The sequence below is a fragment of the Scyliorhinus canicula genome, chromosome 14 (assembly GCF_902713615.1).
Source record: "Scyliorhinus canicula chromosome 14, sScyCan1.1, whole genome shotgun sequence".
Lineage (NCBI taxonomy): Eukaryota > Metazoa > Chordata > Chondrichthyes > Carcharhiniformes > Scyliorhinidae > Scyliorhinus > Scyliorhinus canicula.
The window spans coordinates 133,623,535-133,644,015 of record NC_052159.1 but is presented as its reverse complement, the minus strand read 5'-3'; the positions used below and the strand labels follow the sequence as shown (position 1 = coordinate 133,644,015).

General features: G+C 45.8%; 1 long non-coding RNA gene across 1 annotated transcript; it reads left to right on the top strand.

Annotated features, from left to right (window-relative positions):
* Positions 1–289: 289 nt before the first annotated feature.
* Positions 290–7,027, top strand: LOC119977817. Its single transcript, XR_005463281.1, has 3 exons — positions 290–339; positions 6,254–6,399; positions 6,514–7,027. It is a non-coding gene; the product is annotated as an uncharacterized LOC119977817 (long non-coding RNA).
* Positions 7,028–20,481: the final 13,454 nt, after the last annotated feature.

Below are 20,481 nucleotides of genomic sequence, written 5' to 3'. Positions count from 1 at the left end.
CTTTGTTTGACAGGATCTATATTTGAACCCCATCATTGCCCTTTTACCTAGTATTGTCGTCTTGGATATCTTTCTGTTCTATTCCTTCATTTCTTCTTGGTTTGGGATCTCTCCCTGTCCTCCTCTTCATGTCCGCCCCTTGGGATACTATCTTTTGGACACCTGACCTGCAGTTTAACTTTCCTTCTTTTTTTTCTTCTATACATGGGTGCAGGGCCGGTTCCCAGCCTGAAGAACATATGAACTGCACAAGTGGGGCCTTTTCTCGGCTTGTGTACACATCGAACGTATGAGACCCAATGGTAACTGGAGCTCCTGAACTCCAAATTTCCTACTAAGGTAAGTATTGAAGTTTATTACAAGTTGGTAGTATTTGCCTTAATGGGTCAATTAAAAATAAAAATAGCTCGAATTGAATAATAATAATAAATGGAGTAGAATTGAGTTTACTGTTATTGACTGTGAGACTGTATACTTGTATGATTGGAAGTGAAGGCTACATTGATGACAATTGAGTAAATGAACCATCCATTGACTGGAACAGATCAAGCGCCTGTTATAAAGCCCATCCAATTTTCATTCTATTGAAATCAATAGAATATAAAGAGCATGGGACCTATAATGTGTGACCAATCTGTTTCATGCAATCAATGCCTTTTGGAAAAGGCTGCAATTTACCCAGAGCCTCTTGCATTAACACCAATAAACTTTAAGTGTTTCTATTTTAAGACGTTCTGTGATATTGTCATTCCAAATGTAAATTAAATAGAATTCATTCCAACTTTATTCAGATTATCACATCTCTCTTTTGTGTGGCTCTGTATTCCAATTTCTATCCTTCCCAAAGCCAAATGTCTGGCAGATCACACACTGCAGAATTTCAGAGACTAAATACTTCAGAAACAGGAAACCTGAAATAAAACCAGAATTGCTGGAAATGCACGGTAGTTTTGGCAAAATCTATGAAGAGAAAAAGAGATTTAATGTTTCAAACCTGTGGCCTTCAAAGACCTGCAATGTTGAATATTATTTAAGATAGTTGATTGGCTAGAGAGCTGCTTGTCACTTTCTTTCAGGGAGGCTCATTGTATTAGGGCCTACAGGCACTCTGGGCAGTGACAGGTCCCCCTGGCATCAAGAGAATGGGAGGTCAGAGGTTAGCAGCTATGCATTCATCACCAGTGCCATCAGGGAGGCCATGACTGCTGATGGTAATGTACCCATCCGATGCACAGGTTCCCGGAGATATCCAGACCACAGGTGAGTGGGTGGGAGGAGCGCCACGGGTAGGCGTCATGGGGAGCTGGGCCATGGCAATCGGCAGTAAGCACAGGGAGTGGTTTTCAGCAGGACCCTCCCCTTTCCATGATGAGTACCTGGATCAAGCACCAATGTCTTTGTTTGATGATCCACCTCCCAGCATAGCAAAGCCCCTGTCTGGCAATGGGTGAATAACAATGATGGCAGGTGGGCATTAATTGCCCACTTAAGGGCCGGGATTCTCCCCTACCCGGCGGGGCGGGGGGTCCTGGCTTATTGGAGTGGCGTCAACCACTCCGGCGTCGGGCCTCCCCAAAGGTGCGGAATTCATGGACAGGCGTGTCTTAGGTGGCGGTTGGCCTTTCTTTGTTTGTGTCTTTCGGTTGGGGTACTGGCTGTCTGGAACAGTGTCGGCTACCTGAGTACTAGTCCTTTGCTTCCCGGAGATGGGCCATTAATATGTAAATCGACCCAGAGTTTCGATTCCGTCTGCAAACTACCTTCCAAATATACATTCAGGCTCTGTGCCTGCTTGCTGCTTAGTATTGTCCACATTTCCCTCGAGTCTGAGTGTCCATTTTGTATCCCGAAAGTGGCCATCCCAGATGGCTACACTGCCCCAGACTTAATTGGGGTTGCAGGGTCCCCAGCTGCCACAATTCCAGCTGATTAATTGACCACTTTTCACCAAAATCACCACGTGGGTGAGCATTAAAACATTACCCGTTTGCTGTTTCTCTTTCCACAAATGCAGCCAGCCTGTTGAATTTTTCCAGCATTTTCTGCTTTTAGAACATAGAACAGTACAGCACAGAACAGGCCCTTCAGCCTTCGATGTTGTGCCGAGCAATGATCACCCTACTCAAACCCATGTATCCACCCTATACCCATAACCCCTTAACCTTACTTTTTAGGACACTACGGGCAATTTAGCATGGCCAATCCACCTAACCCGCACATCTTTGGACTGTGGGAGGAAACCGGAGCACCCGGAGGAAACCCACGCACACACGGGGAGGACGTGCAGACTCCACACAGACAGTGACCCAGCCGGGAATCGTACCTGGGACCCTGGAGCTGTGAAGCATTTATGCTAACCACCATGCTACCGTGCTGCCCCCTTTTATTACCGGAAAATGTCTAACTGCACAGATATTTATTCTGAACTGTTTGACTTCACAGAGGATGAAAGAAAATCTTCAAACCTTTTCATTATTTGCAGACAAGAACAATTGTCTCACTCCTCCTTCCAACCATTTTGATAGGTTGCTGCCACTTAGTGGTTAGCACTGTTGCTTCACAGCACCAGGGTCACGGGTTCAAATCCCGGCTTGGGTCACTGTCTGTGCGGAGTCTGCACGTTTTCCCCGGTCTGCATGGGTTTCCTCCGGGTGCTCCGGTTTCCTCCCACAAGTCAAGAAAGGCGTGCTGTTAGGTAGTTTGGAAATTCTAAATTCTCCCTCTGTGTATCCGAACAGGCGCCGGAATGTGGCGACTGGGGGCTTTTCACAGTAACTTCATTGCAGTGTTAATGTAAGCCTACTTGTGACAATAAAGATTATTATTAATCAAAATTAGGGCGCGAGTTAATGGCCACAGTGCGTTCAAGCGCGAGCGCAATAAGGCTGTTAAATCGCGGGAGAGGCCAAAATCGAGTCCTGAGCCGGGCGCTGATCTGATTGTGATCTAATCAGCCCCTCAAGTTGGTAAAATCAGTATCCCACCATGGTGTGGCAAGAAACCAATAATTACTTAAGCCCAATCTCCATACAATTAATGGGGGTGATCCCCATATCTGACGGCCTCCCGTCGTCTAACTGTAGCAAATGATCATGCGGAGGCAGATTAGTATTCCTTTTTAAAAATGTGAAACTGGCAAAAGGGCTGCTGCACGGACCCAAGGAGATGAGTCGCCACCTTTGCTCCTGGGCAATGAGCCCGAGAAACTGGGGTTGCTGCCTCGTTGCTCAGAAGGTGGGATTGGGGGGCCTCTGAGGGGGGCAAGCCTTGATTGAGATGGGCCGCCATTGGTGGGGGAGGGGGGGGGTTATGGTCACGGAGCTAGGGGGGGTCGCCGCCAATGGCCTAGGGTGGGCTGGCGGGGGGGGAGATGGATGTCTCAGCTCCCATGCCAACCCCTGGTCTTAATCCGAGGGCAACCCCAGCCCTTGTCTTCCTGCCCTACCAATCACCCATTAGTCCCATTGACTGCTGAAGCCTCTGGCCGGGTGACTGAACGTTCTTGCTAATTGGGAATTGACAATCGTTCTTAAATGAGCACTTCACACCTCCCAAGTGGAGCCCAGTGGGTAGGCATACCACTAAGCATGTGTGGGGCTATTGCCCTGCATCCCAATCAGACCGTAATGCCTGGACACTGTGCCTGAACACTGTGGGAGGGCAACATCATGGGTGCAGCAGCCAATCTCTGAACCATCAGGGGCTGGGCCCCAGCACCGGGGACATTTTGGCACCCAGAGGGTGGGTGTGTGCACCGGAGAGGGGTCCAGCACCTGGTCCGGGTCGCATTACGTGCGGGGGACAAGGGTACAGGATATGTATATGATGTTGCAATGTTCTGACCAATGAAACCAAGCATGCCGAATACCACCTTCACCACCTTGTCCACCTGTGACTCCACTTTCAAGGAGCTATGAACCTTTACTCCTAGATTTCTTTGTTCTATAACTCTCCCAGCACCCTGCCATCAGCTGAGTAGGTCCTGCCCCAATTCGATGTACCAAAATGCATCACCTCACATTTATCTAAATTAAACTCCATCTGCCATTCTTTGGCCCACTGGCTCAATTGATCAAGATCCCATTCCAATTCTAGATAACGTTCTTCACTGCCACTATGTCACCAATCTTGGTGTCATCTGCAAACTTACTAACCATGCTTCCTAAATTCTCATCCAAATCATTAATATAAATAACAAATAACAGTGGACCCAGCACCGATCCCTGAGGCACTTAGGTTTACGGACCTCCAGTTTGAAAAACAACTCTCGACAACCACCCTTTATCTTCTATCGTTGATAGTAATCAACTATTTCCTGGTAGATCTGATAGGTAAAAAGGCTACTTTAATGTAAATATTACGCCCCAGTTTTAATATCCATTTTAAAATGAGGATTTCAGCACTCATAACCTCAGGCCATGACAAAACACATAGCTTCAACAGAGACACAAAAAACCTGACACATGCATAAACTAATTGGAGATAAAAACAACATTTTCACAAAGCAAGCTGATAAAGCTATTGTTCTGATGAACATATTGTCAAAGTCAGTTTGACATTAAGAAATGAGCCGCACCAGTAATCTCAATCAAGGTCGAAGTAAGGACCATAGCAATATGAAAGTACCATTGTCCAGAATGTGGATAAAAGTAAAGTCAGCAGAAAACCAGTAGAAACCAGTCTTGATAAAAGCACAGAATCGCATTCCATAACATACACAAATATTCAAACATGAAACATTCAGAACTTATGTTGCACATTAAGGATTGACAGTTAACCATCGAATCAAATGTATCTGATTCTTACCCAAACCAATTAGGACGACATAGAGGTGTAGACAGATGGCTTCAGACTGATAAAATTATCTTTAAACATGATGGTCTGTGTGGCAATCTTTATCCACAATCATTCTATCCTGTGAGCTAACTACTCGCTATCTCTATTTTCATATTTTCACTTTTCACTCTAACTCTTGAAGTAAATGCAAGCTGTTTTGCCTTAAGCAAGAAACCATTTCTGTATTATTTTGAAAGTTAAATTGTTTCTAAGTTACTTCTCTTTGAGTCCTTTGCTAGCCGGACTTTATTGAGAATAGATTTAAGTTTCTCCTAATTGTAATCAAATAGAGGCAATAAAAGATTCTTGTTTGCATCCAAGAAGTTTAACTCAAATTTCTACTGAGTTTTAGTGTCACATGACTTCACTAAATCTGGATGTTAGATCTCTTCAGTCGTCAAGCCAATTTTATATCCAATTGGCTACATCACCCTAGATCCCATGAGATTTAACCTTATGCAACAACCTACCATGCGGTACTTTGTCAGAGGTCTTGGTAAAGTCTATGTAGACAACGTCGACTGCACTACCCTCATCTACCTTTTTGGTTACCCCTTCAAAAAACTCAAATCAAGTTCGTGAGACATGATTTTCCACTCATAAAGCCATGCTTTATCAGTCCTTGCCTCTCTAAATGCCTGTAGATCCTGTCTCTCAGAATACCTTCCAACAACTTACCCACAACAGACGTTAGGCTCATTGGTCCATAGTTCCCGGGCTTTTCTCTGCGGCCCTTCTTAAACAAAGGCACAACATTTGCTACCCTCCAATCTTCAGGCACCTCTCCCGTGGCTGTTGACATTTAAAATATCTCTGCTAGGGGACCCGCAATTTCCTCCCGAACCTCCCACAATGTCCTGTACAATATACAGTACATCAGGTCCCGGGGATTTATCTACCTTGATGCGCTTTTAGACTTCCAGCACCTTCTTCTCTGTAATATGTACGCTCCTCAAGACTTCACTATTTATTTCCCTCCTTGTTAAACCTTCTGATTCCAAGAATTAAAGACAATTTAAAATAACTTTTAGAAACAAACTAAATTAAGAGTTAACAGATATTACAATTGCTGAATGTCTACTGAAGCTTGTATATGCACAGGAAAATGATATTACTACTTTATTTCCTTTTTCACAGGCCATTCAGAAGCTTGCGGGGGGGGTGAAGGGGGAGGGGGGGGGGGGTGAAGGCAGCCCTCCAGCAGGGGATGGGGAGCTTTCTGAGGTCAATGGAGGCTTCCAGAAGAGTTTTGAGGAGCTATCAAGGGTAAACTACAGGAACAATTTCTCAAGACCGATACATAGAGTAATATGCAGTTAGATAACTGTGCTCCTTATAGCACATTTAGTGGCTGTAATGCTCAGCAATCATATAAGCTTAATTTGTTTTGCTTTCTGTTGCCACCCAATGACTACAGCAATCACCTGTGGGAATGTAGCAGCCCATGATGCCTCATAGCAACTACCTCACCCAGTCCTACACAGAATGAAGGGATTGTGCATCGCTTTGCATGGTCTGGAAGGCAAGCACGTGTGTGGAGGTGCTTTATACTCCAATACGAAGGTAAGCATTCTTATAAGTGGCAGATATCACAGCGGTGATAGCGTCTGCATTTGTGTCTAGTCTGTACAATCGTCTGCACATGGATCACTGATATGTTCCTTTCATCCCCTTCAGGCTCAATTGCAGGGTGGTCTGGAGCTCAATGAGTGGAAGTGGGCAAACGTTACAGAGCAGAGGACAGATTCACTATTTGTCCCTGGCGACAGCTGTGTGGGGCTTTGACGTGCTCAGCCGAAGCTTCATGTATGTCTGTGTTTGCTCTGCCCACGCTTCATCAGCAGTCGCAAACAGCTCGGCTTGCCCTCTTGCCCAGGAAGATAAGTGCTGTCAAAGGCCATTGTTTGCAAACGCTATACTCTTAAATTGTACTCACTGATGTTACAAGCTTCTGTTTTTTGTCTCTCTGTGATAAAAAATAATTGTGATATAACTGACCTGCGCCTTTAATGGTTTAAATAACACAATGCTTAATGTTTGACCTCTTCCCCATTTGCAGCACATTTCACTTATCATTTGAAGAATAAGTGCCTGAGCAAGGAAGAGGCCTCAAAGGAGCAAACAAAGATGAACAGCAATGTATCAGAGAACATTATGGACTTAAACCGAAAGGCCAAATCGGCCTAAAATGAGCCACTATAATATGTGCATACATTAGCTTCTGTTTGTATTCATGAATAAAGTTATTGTTGATCTACTTTACCGCAACCTTCACTCAATGATTTTCTTTCTTCCCTGTAATTAATGTTGAATTTTAATTTTGAATTTTTCTCAATAAAATTTGCACATTCTTTATACATACTTTTATTCCGAATGATTTGTTCAACTGCAAATCTACAGGACCACACATATCGTTATTGAGCATTTTCATCTTCCAGAATACACATCGGAGTTAAGCGGGGCATTGTTGACATTTTAATTGATACACAAGTCACAGAAGTGCCACCAGGAGCGCTGGCCACAACTGGGACTACATGCAGTCCCACAAGCCAGGGGACTACACAGGGGATTCTCTGGGTGGGGACAGGAAGAGAAATCTGCTGGGATGGGGGAAGGAGAGGTAGAGGGATGAAGGGCTGGGTAGGTTGGATAGGCCAGGGAATAGGGAGAGATTGGGGTGTCAGACATTGGGCATTGCCAAAGGAAAGTTTGCAAGAGAAAGATGTCCGCTACCATTTCCAACCTGAAGCTTGAGGAGGATGACCTGCTGGGCAACTGCCCTATCCCCACCTCCCTCCCAGTAGCCTCCCAATTGTAATCCGATAGGAATCAGTCCATAAGGGGCCATTAATTGGGTCCAGGAGAATAGAGTGTCTGCTTAAGAAACACACTAAAATATAGCAGTGGAAGTAGACTTTTGGTCATTTAAAGTGTTAAAATGGGGCTATTTTCTGTTGTTTAGAATACAGATTGTCTACTGAATTAGTGTTTGGTATGTTGCTTTTCAGCTTGTGTTAGAGTGAACGTCTTGGAAATTTAAATCTTGTGTGATTGTTTCATCTATTCACAGGATGTTTGAATTCATTTTATAAAAATATCAGGGTGTACAGGAATTATAAATCAAATTTTATAATCCATTCATCGGCTTCAGTAGGGCAGTGAGGATGGTTGAGATGACACCATTATGCAAGAGTTCTCAATGCAGGAGTTTCATATGTGGACGATGGTCTGATTTAGATGGTTAGGTCTTCATGCTGCATTGTGGAGCAAGTGGCCACATTTACCCTGGCCTCAAGTGGTTGGGATCGGAATCTTTCTATCTCAGCTATAAATATATAAAAGCAGAAGAAATAGGGATGGGGTAAGCCATTTGGTCCCTCAAGTCTGTTCCATCTTTCAATAGGATCACGGTTGATCCAACATATCCTCACATTTACTTCCCTGCCCTTTTCCCGTAACCCTTCATTCCCTTACCTGTCAAGAAGCTGCCTGTCAGTCTGTCCAGATTTGTCCACTGCTGCATCTAAGGAGTATGGAAAGATTATGCCAGTTTAATGAAATTGCTAAAGAAATGAACAGCACAGGATCATACTAATCACACTGCAATAATTGGAAATAAAAAAAAAGCTGATGATCTGTCTTCCATTTTAAACATTCCATAACGTGCATGTAACTCGTCTTGTGACTAGTTTAAATGGTGCTAAAAGAAAATTGGTTCGGGCAGCACAGTGGCGCAGTGGGTTAGCCCTGCTGCCTCACAGCGCTGAGATCCCAGGTTCGATCCCGGCTCTGGGTCACTGTCCACGTGGAGTTTGCACATTCTCCCCGTGTTTGAGTGGGTTTCACCCGCACAACCCAAAGATGTGCAGAGTAGGTGGATTGGCCACGCTAAATTGCCCCTTCATTGGAAAAATTGAATTGGGTACTCTAAATTTATGTGAAATAAAATAGGTTGACAACAGTGGAAAAGCAAGATAGTGTACATTAAGCAATAAGATTTTGTGATGCTGAATAAAGCTGTCACATAATTAGTATGAAAATGTTCTCATGCTGCAATTTTGTCACCTGTAAAATTGCGCTGAATTAAAAGCAGGTGAGGAAACAGGCTGAGGCATCATCGTTCCCATCTTCTGCCTTCCACTTCCCCAGTCCCCATTAGTAAAGTATATCATCAAATCTACATGTATTTCTTGTCATATTGATATTAATTCTTTGCTACTACAGATACAAAAGCCCAGAAATTGCTGTGTGTGATATGAGTCACTGAACATTTAGCCCAATTGTATAATATCCCGCTGTCTGCTTTTGAAGATCTCAAATGATTTAACAGTTAAATGGACTTCCGCTCTTCATTAAATAGCATGGCAACCTATATAAACACATTGGAAGAGGCTTTCAATTTGCCCCTCGAGCATAAAATTTATATTGATTATTGGGCACCGATTGCAGAAACCACCTGATTTCATTGACAGTGAAGATCGGGCAATTTCCATGATGGATTACCAGTGATCTGCATTGGCAGTTATATACCCGACAACAAGTTGAAAATATGCCCCATTAAGTGTCCATTTGCTAATATTACATTTAGGTTGTGAAGTCTTACCCATTTCCTTATAATTAGTACCAGACTCTGATGCTTCAATCTTCACCATTGTGCCATCTTCAGCCAATGTCCTCATCAAAAGCTACCTCTCTGTCACTTTACACTCCATTAGATTCCATTAAATTAGCTATCAGTGCACATCCCATTCCATATTCATCTTCAAAATAGATTGCCTCAATTTCTGCTCATCCTTTACCCTACCCTTGCCTGTAGATTCAAAAATTGCCGTTCATTTATTTCCCTGCTTTCCATTAAGTGTAATATCACTGGTCCGCTGTCACCTCGGGTAGCAATAGTGAAAAGTATAAAATGGGCATCCATTACATTTAGAAAAGGATAAAATAAAAGAATAAATAACTTAATTCAAAAACATGTTTCTCTCTCTTGTGCCACACATCATTCCTACATTGGAAGGGCACAACATATGGCCAAGAGTTCTCACATTGGGCAAAATTGCCACCCCAAGTAAAAGTTGTGCAAGTTTTGAATGTTACTTTTCCCAAGTTCTGCTGAAATTCCTTTGCATATCGATCAGCAATGAACCAGCACAATTGTGTAGTGTTTGGAGCAAACTTTTTAAAAAAAAACCAAATAATAATGTTGCATTCAAATGCTTACCTTAGTAGTGGGTAGCGCCGGTAAAGTTACTTCAGGGATTGTCGACCCTGCCTTCGCGTGACCCGGACTCAGCTGGCTCCGACTGACAGCACCCGGTCAGGGTCTCTGCTCAGGGGTATGAACCCCACTGCCTTATGGGAATCACAGGAGGGACTAAGGCTAAGGGAGTAAACACCAACAGAAATTCCAGAGTGGAGCCCTGAAAGGCGGTCATACGTTATTTTTGGCATGTTCCGGCAGCACCTGGAGCCAAACTGGTGCCAAGTGCCAAGCGCCATGCTCTGCACTCCTTTGGACCTGATCAGCAAGGCTGAGAGGGCGGTTCTGATGCTTGGGTGCCCCAAACCCCCATATATTCTGCCCAGGCACAATATTTGAGAGTGGAATCGTGGTCCAGTTTTATTAATAAAGCTGAAAATGGGTTCATACCTCCAAAAAATAAGTAGTTTTAATCAGTGTCGATTTGCCACCAAGTCACGGAAAATGACTTTAAAATCTACAGAGGACCATTTATCAGTTGCATTGATGTGCAGCTGATAGCTTCTTAGTGAATCAGGTAACTGTCTTAAAACAGTGCAGGAACATGGATGTGTGCTAAAAATAATTTGCCCTTAGAATTTTACGCAGTTTTGGTCAACTTCACTTGCATGGAAGAAAGCCAGTGCAATCCAACACAAACTCTGCTCACTGAATCCACTATCCAATTTACTTTGGCAGTGTATGAGAAAGGACCTGAGGATGGTTATGATCCCAATGGAGTCTGATAGTGTGAAAGAACCCAACGTCCCAAAAGACGTCAAAGGAAAAAAAACGAATGGGTAGTATTTCACTTGTTAAAACTTTGACTGTAGCCATCAAACAAAATTCAACATCAAGTGAACATAAATGAACAGACAAATTGCGGTTGATATAAACTATAGATCACACATTAAATAGCAAATACAAGAAAGGCACATCTGACAAGTTACTCGGCAGTGCACTTAGCATATATGGTACTATCTCCAGCCATGAAGTCCTTCAAAATGCTCCACCTCATCAGGTGGAAATATAGCTCCCTTTTTTGTTCAAGGGTTTGGCCTGATCCCGAGACAACTTTAAATTTCTAAACAGAAATTGAGGGCAGAGAGATATCTCATGATACATTGACTTGTGTGCAAGTGCAAAGTTGATATCTTCATGGGAATTCACCTATTTTCATCCCATTTGATTGGAGGCCATTCCCCTCAGGCTTCTATATTGGCGTTGGAGAACATGGATAGCAAGGTAGCTCCAAATGGAGGTTGACAGAGATAGGTGTACAATCGGAGCAGCCACCGATTGGAGGTGAGGAAATGATTTTCAGACAGGCAAAAGACTGGTGGTCAAAATGATTGAAGTTAAGGTTGTCCCTGCCAAACCCTCAAACCTCTTTCCATAGCCTTGGCATCTGGGTGAACGTTTTAGAGATCTCTCGCTTCCCTGCTATCCTCATCTGAGGAGTTTAACGGTTTCTCCAGGTTTTCAATTAATCATTCTTGTCCCCTTTGCAAGGTCACGTTGTACAATGTACAGCAAAATATGACAACCCTGGGCATTCTCTGTGGTGCGTCGTGTAAAGCTCCATCAGAATGGTCAAGGCATCTGAAGTGCTTTTTGAACAGTGTTCTGGTCTGCTCTATAATTGCTCTTGTAGAGCGTTGTAACATTCCTCCACAGAGTTTTGGGCATGTTGTACTCGTGTCATGAAATAATCTCTGAGGAGATAGCCCTTGTCACCCAGCGCCTAACCTTACATTTGTGCAGGAGCATCGAGTAGTTGAACCAGCTGGGAGATGTTAAGATGTATGCATCATTACATCTCCCTGGCGAAGGAGCACACACCTGTATCGTTCTTATCTGAAGGTCACCGATAACTTGAATATGAAGGAAATGAAACCCCTTGTGATTGAAAAGTTCAGCTGGCTGTTCCTTGGACCCCTGATGGTCACATGTGTGCCGTTGATTACATTATGTACCTGTGGTACAGTGTCTTCAAAGCTGACTTCTCTACTGGCCTGGCGAATAGAGTATGTTAAGTACCTGATAAATTTGTAGGCTCTTGAAAAGGGCATTGGTCATCCTCCACTAGCATCTATGTGGTACAGCCTGATAAACGTCACGCACAGAGTCCTGAAATGGGCCACTGCTGGAGAGGATTAGAGCTGCAGTTACCATGGGGGTAACTGAGAGAGGGTTCCCTCCAAAACTGAGAGACTCAGGCCTTGTTGATGGAGCGCACAGAAATCAATGACCAGCTTCCAGACAAGCCTAGCCATCACTGACGTTGCTTTTCGGACATCTGGATGTAGTTGGCACACATTTTGAACATGCGCTAACATTCAGTGCTCTTTGGCGATGAAGATGGTCTCGGTCGGGTTTTTCCTGAACTCTCTCACCTCTTGGTTGGCGTGGACTAATGGCCTCCTGGCCTATCTTGCGCGACTAAAGCTCTCCTCTGGTGAAACTTCCTCTCCACCACTAGAGGTTGCAAAATGATTGGGTGCATGAGACCAAATGTGAATCCACAAAGTGAAATGTGTGAAGAAGGCAGGCAAAGATCTGAGTCCTTCTGTTTATCTGGACTTCATTCATAGAGCAGCTTAGTTGACCAATGGTAATGCATGACACTCCGATGGGTAATACCCAGAACCCCTTCTATTCTATGCTGTTTCCCTCCAATAACAACTTAATCTCCTGAAATGTGTAAGTTTCCTCAAAGCATCTTATCTTCAGCAAAATAACAATTTTTACCAACCATGTCGATGAACACTAACATTGTGACCCTGAAGCTGGAACCCATCCACCTCTACCTCTGTCATCCTCGAGCTTCTTCCAATCTCCCTTGACCCTCCCAACATCACCTTAGCCCTTCGCCCAGTCATCCTGGAGCACACTACCATCACGCTTGATCCAGAACCATGAACCCTCAACCCTCCTGTCATCATACATCATGCTTCACCTGCCTTCATTTTCTCTTGAATCTCCCTGATGAACTATTGAACTGCCTGCCCTTCCTGCAGCTGGACATACCCAGCTCATTACTCAAGGCCCCTTCCCTGAATCTTGACCTGCCATGTGTGTTGCTGCCACCTCCTTTGGACACACTGGATGAGACCACAGCAACAATGGACCATGCCCTTTCGGCTGGAATCTGCCTCTCTTTAGACATCTATTCCCCCTTACCCCAAACATGCCAATGCCATGCTTTGCTGCCATTTGAAGACGTGAGTGCCAGCTCTGCCCCCTTGCCAGCCCAGCCACTGTCCCTTTTGAGGTCCTGGGCACCACCCTCTACAGTCCCCTTAATTACCGTTGCTGCTATCTGACCACCCATCAGTCCTGGTCTCTGCTACTGTACCGTCGAGTTAGACAAAGTCAAAACCTTACCTCAGATCCAACGATTAAACAACCTTGTCTGGTGCAAGCCACCTTTAAGCTTTCGGGAAACAGGAGGCATGAGTCTCCTGTGTGTCCCTGACTTAATCTTGAAGTTAGAACTTAATTTGGTCCGCTTCCCAATTAGTGAGTGTTCAACGTATGCAAATGAATTGTGGTAGTATGACTAAGGGTATTATGGTACCTGGGAGTGTGAGCTGCCATTGGTGCAGAGGGCTTGCTGCCCATTGGCCCAGGTATTGTGTGCTTCTTATCCGTTTTGCTAAGAGGAAGGTAGCTCCGCCTACGAGGCGGGGTATAAAAACCCGTGTCCCCTGCAACCAGGCCATTTCCTGTACGTCTGTTGCCGGGCTCACTTCTTGCTAATTAAAGCATTTCGTTTCGGACTTCACCTATGTTTCGTGTCCATTGATTGTGCATCATGAATTACAGATAGATTTCACCATCAGATGGCATGTTGGTCACTACAACGCTGTCAGGTTTCTCACTTTTCCTCACAAACCCACCCTGGCATCGGAAAACCGAAACTTTGGTTCCTGCTGTGTTTCCTGCTCTTGCAAGCCCCATTAAATACCACAGGCACAAACACACACTTTACTCTGCTAGACGTGATCAGTCAGTATTCCAGTTAATAATGACTACTAATTCATACACAATTCTATAATTAGACATATTAACTGAAACAAAATTAAACAGAAAGACAGACAGATATTGTGCAGTGGATACCGCCCTGAGGTTAGCTGACAAACTCAGGTTATGTCATTAACTTGTGCATCGCCTAACTATGCAGCTAATGTTGAAAGTGTGTGGGAAGACATTCTCTCATAACAACTAATTTACACAAAAAGAAGCTTGGAATAATCATGGGGGTGGGGGGGGGGGGGGGGGGTCTAATGATCCACCTCACCATGTTTGAAATAATTTGATACTTAACCTGAGTTACATTGCAGTACGTAAACCAACAGTTTGAGCTGATTTACAGAAGGTAAAGAACAGTTACAGAACAGCTCTTGTTTAAATGTACTCGACTGACTTTCTGTTGTAAACATGAATAACAGTGCGTTTTTGCATTAAAATGTGCATTGAATGCGGGGAAAAATCCACAGGTCTTTCATACACTGTCAGTTTTAGATCAGTACCAAAAGACGCTCCATGCTAATGCATGCTGGCAGTAAGGGTTGGAAATTGTACCGCATACATTTTTGCGTGCAAGATCCACAATTTGCGGCCTGCCAATGTGTGTTACCATGAAGGCAAGCAATGTGTTAATGTCCTCTGCTATGTGCTGCCCACAGTAACCTGCACTGCTGGCTGACTGTCTTGTACAACAGGGGACCAAACAGCATGTGGAACCTGTACGTGTAGCAGATAACCTCTTGCTCTTAAAGGCAGACCCTCCCTCTTACCCGGAAGCCACACTGGGTCACATAAGGGTGTTACTGAATTTTATTACTGGAAACTCTGAACAAAGAACACAAGCAGTGGACGTATCAGTAATTGAGGTAGTTTGTGTGCCAGCTCCGTGGAGGGTGAAGTCGCAGAGGGATTCTGCTGGAGGGGACTCAGGGGAGAGCTTTGATTGGGCAGCATACAGGATGGATGCACACTGAGATGTACATTGCCAGATCTGCTGATACCACCACAAGGTTCAAAACCGAATACTGATCAAAGACTCGATACACCAGTTAGTAAGTTTGAAATCAATGCACATTTCTTTACACACACAGTCAATTATACTCATGCACAAACTCTACTCACTAATCTACAACTACTACTAAAAGCCTATACTTAGCTTCAGGTGCCCACTCAGTCAGAGGAACAATGGTTGTTGTCCAGTTCTGAGACTGCTGGCTTTAAACTGGTATAGAATAGTAGCTAGGACCGCCTGTCTCGTAGCGTGCGTTGACTTAGACTTACTTGGCTGGTGCTTGGCGGGTCTCTCATCGCTGAGAGCCAAACGTCAAGATGAAGGTGAAGAAGAAGAGAGCGATCTGTCTTTGGGGACTCCTCTTTATACCCCAAATGGTTTTGCGCCCTTCTGGGCGGGCCTTGAACTTGGCCCCAATTAATTGGACCATGTCCCAATCATTTGTATTGATTCTCTCCAATAACGTGGTTGTTGCTTGATCACTGGGCGGGTCCTAGGTGACCGTTGCCCTGCCTTTGTTTTAGTCTCCACTGGCGCCGGGGAGTCTGCCCTGGTACCGATTGCTCAAATGTTTCTCTTTTGTCACCGGAGATAGCTCATTACTATGCAAATGGCTTGTAGTATCGGTTTTGTCTGGGAGCTGCAAGCTCCAATCCACAGGCAAACCTTGCACCTGCTTGTTTCCTTAGCACTGTCCAATTTTCCCTTTACTCTTTGCAAGTGACAATTTTGAAATCGGGACATGGTCACTCCAGGTGGCTACACCTCTGGGTGCTCCGGTTTCATCCCACAGTTAAAGGTGTGCAGGTTCGGTGGATTGGCCATGATGAATGCATGGGGTTACGGGGATAGGGCGAGCAGTGGGCTCTTTCACAGGGCAGGTTTGATGGTCTGAATGGCCTCTTACTGCTTTGCAGAGATTCTATGATGATAAACTCCAGAACAGCAATAACAAGCTCAGCTGTGATCGAGTGTCTGGTGGTCATTGCCTTACCTTCTATTTCTACTGGTCAAAGCCACCCAGAGCTGCACAGGAAGCTCTGATGGAGGTAATGTTTGCTGTCACAGGTTCACACTAATAATATTTTGTCGACAAACCTCATTGCTCAAAGGTGCATTCAATCCAGCAATCTATCCTCTAACTGATTACTCTAATTTCAAATGAGCTACCCCATGGGATTGACAGAGGCACCATATAGCAAGAGTCCACTGTCCTTTCTCAGGATGTCAGAATGCATGCACCCACCACCACTGCTCCCTCAGTGCCCTTGCTGTTGCCTTGCAAGCCAGCTCAGAATGCTGCAGCCCATGCCGAGTTGGTGGTCTGAAACTGGGCCCTCGAGGCTCTGATCTGACGGAGATTGTCCTTTGAGCCAATCTACAGTCTCCCACAGAGAAAGGCAGCAGCGTCACACCCCGCCATGTTGTAGCCACTCAGTTAACTTTGTGAAGGAGCATGGGGGCCAGGCAAAGGTATTGGCAAGACAGGAGCTAAGGGATTACACTTGCAATACCAGTTCACTTCTGTTTGCATAATTAGACGAGCTGCTGGATAAAGATGTTAATGAGAACATTTTTAGGGGGCCCTTATAGTGGATTGATGGCCACACACATAGTGATAGAATAGCTCAAATGTATGGAAATCTCAGCTGACAAAGATCAGTGCGTAGTGATCAGGAGAGGAAATACAGGCCCATTAATCTTTCCATTTTCCCAGGGGTGTTAACACTAATTGTAAGACCCCACTGCTCCCCTGACTAAGGTAAGTTATCTGAGCACAGACTGGTGACTGAACACACCATCATTTTGACAGTAAAATAAAAGCAAAATATTGTCGATGCCTTGTTAAGCCAGTCTGTATCTTATTCTCTTTCTCTTTTACTTTCAGACTGTGCTGGTCCTTTTTCTGCTATTGATACCTACTTGGGACCAAAACTTTAGGTCGGGGTTTTTTAGTCGCCACACAATGGGCTTTCCAGCAGCAGATACAGCGAGCCATTGATCGCCAATGGGATTTTCCAGTCCCACCGAAACCTATGGCATTTTCCATGTCTCCCCACCCCTGTTGGGGAACCCACCATGGAGCACTGACTTTAGCAGAATGCTGAATCGGAATCTCTGCCGGAGGCTGCTGCACTGTGGACTCTCCGTCGAAGAATATCTATGGTTGGGTCTCCATCTCTGATACTGTATTGACAACGTCTCTCATGTCAGTGTCATGACCCCCTTGGATGTTCTGGTCTGGCCTAGTCAGGCATCAGGTTCAGCTGGACACGAACTTTCCATTCACGAGGAATTTTTGGAAGATTTGGTCGCCTGGACCTACCGAATATGGTCGAAGTACTTTCCCAGTACTTTGCTCAAGCCCCCAATTCCATTTGGAAGATATGTTGCCGATCAAGGTGATTACTCAACCCATTACTCAACCCTGAACTTGTACTTGGTGGGAAACCGGCCCTGTCTGGCAGATTACAGACCCAGAGATCCACTGGGCTTCTGCTAAATTTCAGACATATAGTGCATCACCTGGGGCGGGATTCTTCGGCCCCCTGCCGGGTCGGAGAATCACCGGGGCCCGGCGTCAACCCTGCCCACGCTGTGTCCCGAATTCTCCGCCACCAGAGATTCGGCGGGGGCGGGAATCTTGCCATGCTGGTCGGCGGGCCCCCCCTCGGCAATTCTCCGGCCTGTGATGGGCCGAAGTCCAGCCGTTGTCAAGCTTCTGCCGCTAGCGGGAATCAAACCACCTACCTGACCGGCGGGACTGGCGGCGCGGGTGGGCTCCAGGGTCCTGCGGAGGTAGGGGGGGCGTGGGACGATCTGGCCCCAGGGGGTTCCCCCACGGTGGCCTGGCCCGCGATCGGGGCCCACCGATTGGCGGGCGGGCCTGTGCCATGGGGGCACTCTTTTCCTTCCGCCTTCGCCATGGTCTTCACCATGGCGGAGGCGGAAATGACCCCCTCCCCTGTGCATGTGTGGGGATGATATCCACAGCTGCTGATGGTCCGGCGCATTCATAATCCGTGTTTGAACGTCTGGACTGCCCCCTCCATGAGCTCATTCAAAGCTGGGTGGTACGGAACAGTCCGAATGTGTCATACCCCATTGGCCTTCAGAAACCCCAAGGACTCTGCGCTCGTAAAAAGTGTGCCATTGTCTGTGACAAACATCTCGGGTATGCCATGGGTACAAAAAGACCAATTCGGCTTTTCGATCATAGTCCTGGAGGTAGTCACCCCCTTCTCCAGCTATTTGGAATGGGAGTCAATTAGGAGGAGGAATATTAACTGCTGAAACAACCTGGCAAAATCGGCATGCAATAACACCCATGGCTGCCCTGGTCATTCCCAAGGGTGGAGAGGCATGGCCAGCTTTTGGGGCTCCTGACAGAAAGAACATCATTGGGCCTATCATTTACTGTCAGCATCCAGGCCCGGCCACCTGATGTAGTTGCCCGCTAATGTTTTCATTTTTGACACTCCTGAGCGACAGCACCTTTAATCATTCCCAAACTGTGTTGAAAGACTTCAGCGTACTTTCCCAGTACTTTGCTCAAGCCCCCAATTCCATTTGGAAGATATGTTGCCTATCAAGGTGCAGGCGGCTCAACCAGCCATGGATCAGGAAGCTAGGGAAATGCCCCTTAACTCCAGATAGCGGGAGGCGCACCGACTGCCGTCCATAAACCACCCAGGCCATGGTGGTCCCTGCAATGTCCAGCAATTCGCCGGTATAAGTGGCCAATCAGGCCTCAGCCTCCCTCAAATCCAAATGCTGCACTGCTTTCCAAATGCGGACGAACGTCTGCCTCCCTACAATGGAAACTGCAGCGTCGGCATCAAACTCCATATGCAGCAGGTGTCCGTTCACTTGCACCGCAATTTTGATGGGTGCAAACCGAGGTGCCGCCATACAATTGAGCTGCATGCAATCCTCCTCCTCTGGTTCATTCAGGTGGAAAGTATAGACCCTTGGCAGATGTCTACCTCTGCCGGGACCGCTGACCAGCCTGTGGCTTGCGCTCATGTCGGGGTAGACCACCACATGTCCCACAATGGACTGGTTCTCCGTCAGTAGATTCTGGAGAGGTATCCCTGCACGGCTCTTGGCCCAGGGTGGGGTACCAGCCTTGGGAGGCTCGTTCGCTGGGAGGGGGCACGCCCCAAGGTGTTCATCTCCATTCCCTGGATTTCCTGCACCCTTCATTCGGCACTTCCGCGTGATAGGGATGTCTGCCCAGCTCACTGCAGGTTTATGGACAATTCGGCTAAAATATTTTTTTGAGTGGCCACATTTTTGATGCTGCAGACCAAGGGTTGGCAGCATTTCTAACAGAGACATACTATATTCGCAGAACTCGTTTAACTTTCATAATCTTGACAAAAACGTGGTGAGGGACTCACCTGGGGTCCTTTCCGCTGTATTAAAATGAAATTTCTGCACAATTACAGATGGTGTTACTAGTTGCTCAAGAGTATGAGTGTCAGACGCCACAGGAAAGATGAGACTCTGTATCATTGTACGTATGTGCACCACAGGTGATTAACAAAATTACTCTCTGGTGATCATTCTCCATGGTGCTATTGGCCTTGAAAAAGTACTGCATCCTTTCCGCATGCTGAGTCCAGTCCTTCTCATTGTTGTCAAACACATCTAATCTTCTGATAAGTGGCTAGGTAAATGACCAGGACTCTGACTTGTATCCAGTGGGGTTAATGAGGCTTAACCAACAGATTTACAGTGTCGACAGAAAACCATTTGAACCCTTATCGCCAGTTTCGTCGACCACGATGGGAGTCCACACCGAGTTGTAGAAAGAAAGAAAGAACACAAAAGATCCTATCCTAGCTGGGTCTCTCTGTGTCGGTACTCAACCGGGCCGACTTTGTACAAATGTTTAGCTACATATGGTTTAGAGTTCCCCACCCTCTTTAATGGTGGAGCTCATATTCAGCGAGACTCATGGGGAGTTTAATGACTGCCACTTAGTAAGTTCCGTGAGGATTATGACACACCCGAAGTGGATAGGAGTGGAAAATCCCGGCATTAATGTTAGGTGCTGTCATTACGACTCCCTTTGCCTTATGTTCCATGATGTCTTTATTGTCTAATCTCCGCTGCCCCCCCCCCCCCCCCCCCCCCCCCCCTCCCACCCTATCCCTGACCTTTTTGACCAACCTGTCTCTCTTCAGTTTTTCAACAACATAAACGTATTGGTCGAGATTCTCCGGCCCACCAGCCAGTCAATGAGTTTTCCCTTGTGGGTGGCCCCACACCGTCGGGGCTACCCACCATACCTTAGATTGATTTTCAGGTACAAATGGCCACTTGCATTAAGGCAGCACAAGTGGCCATTTGTACC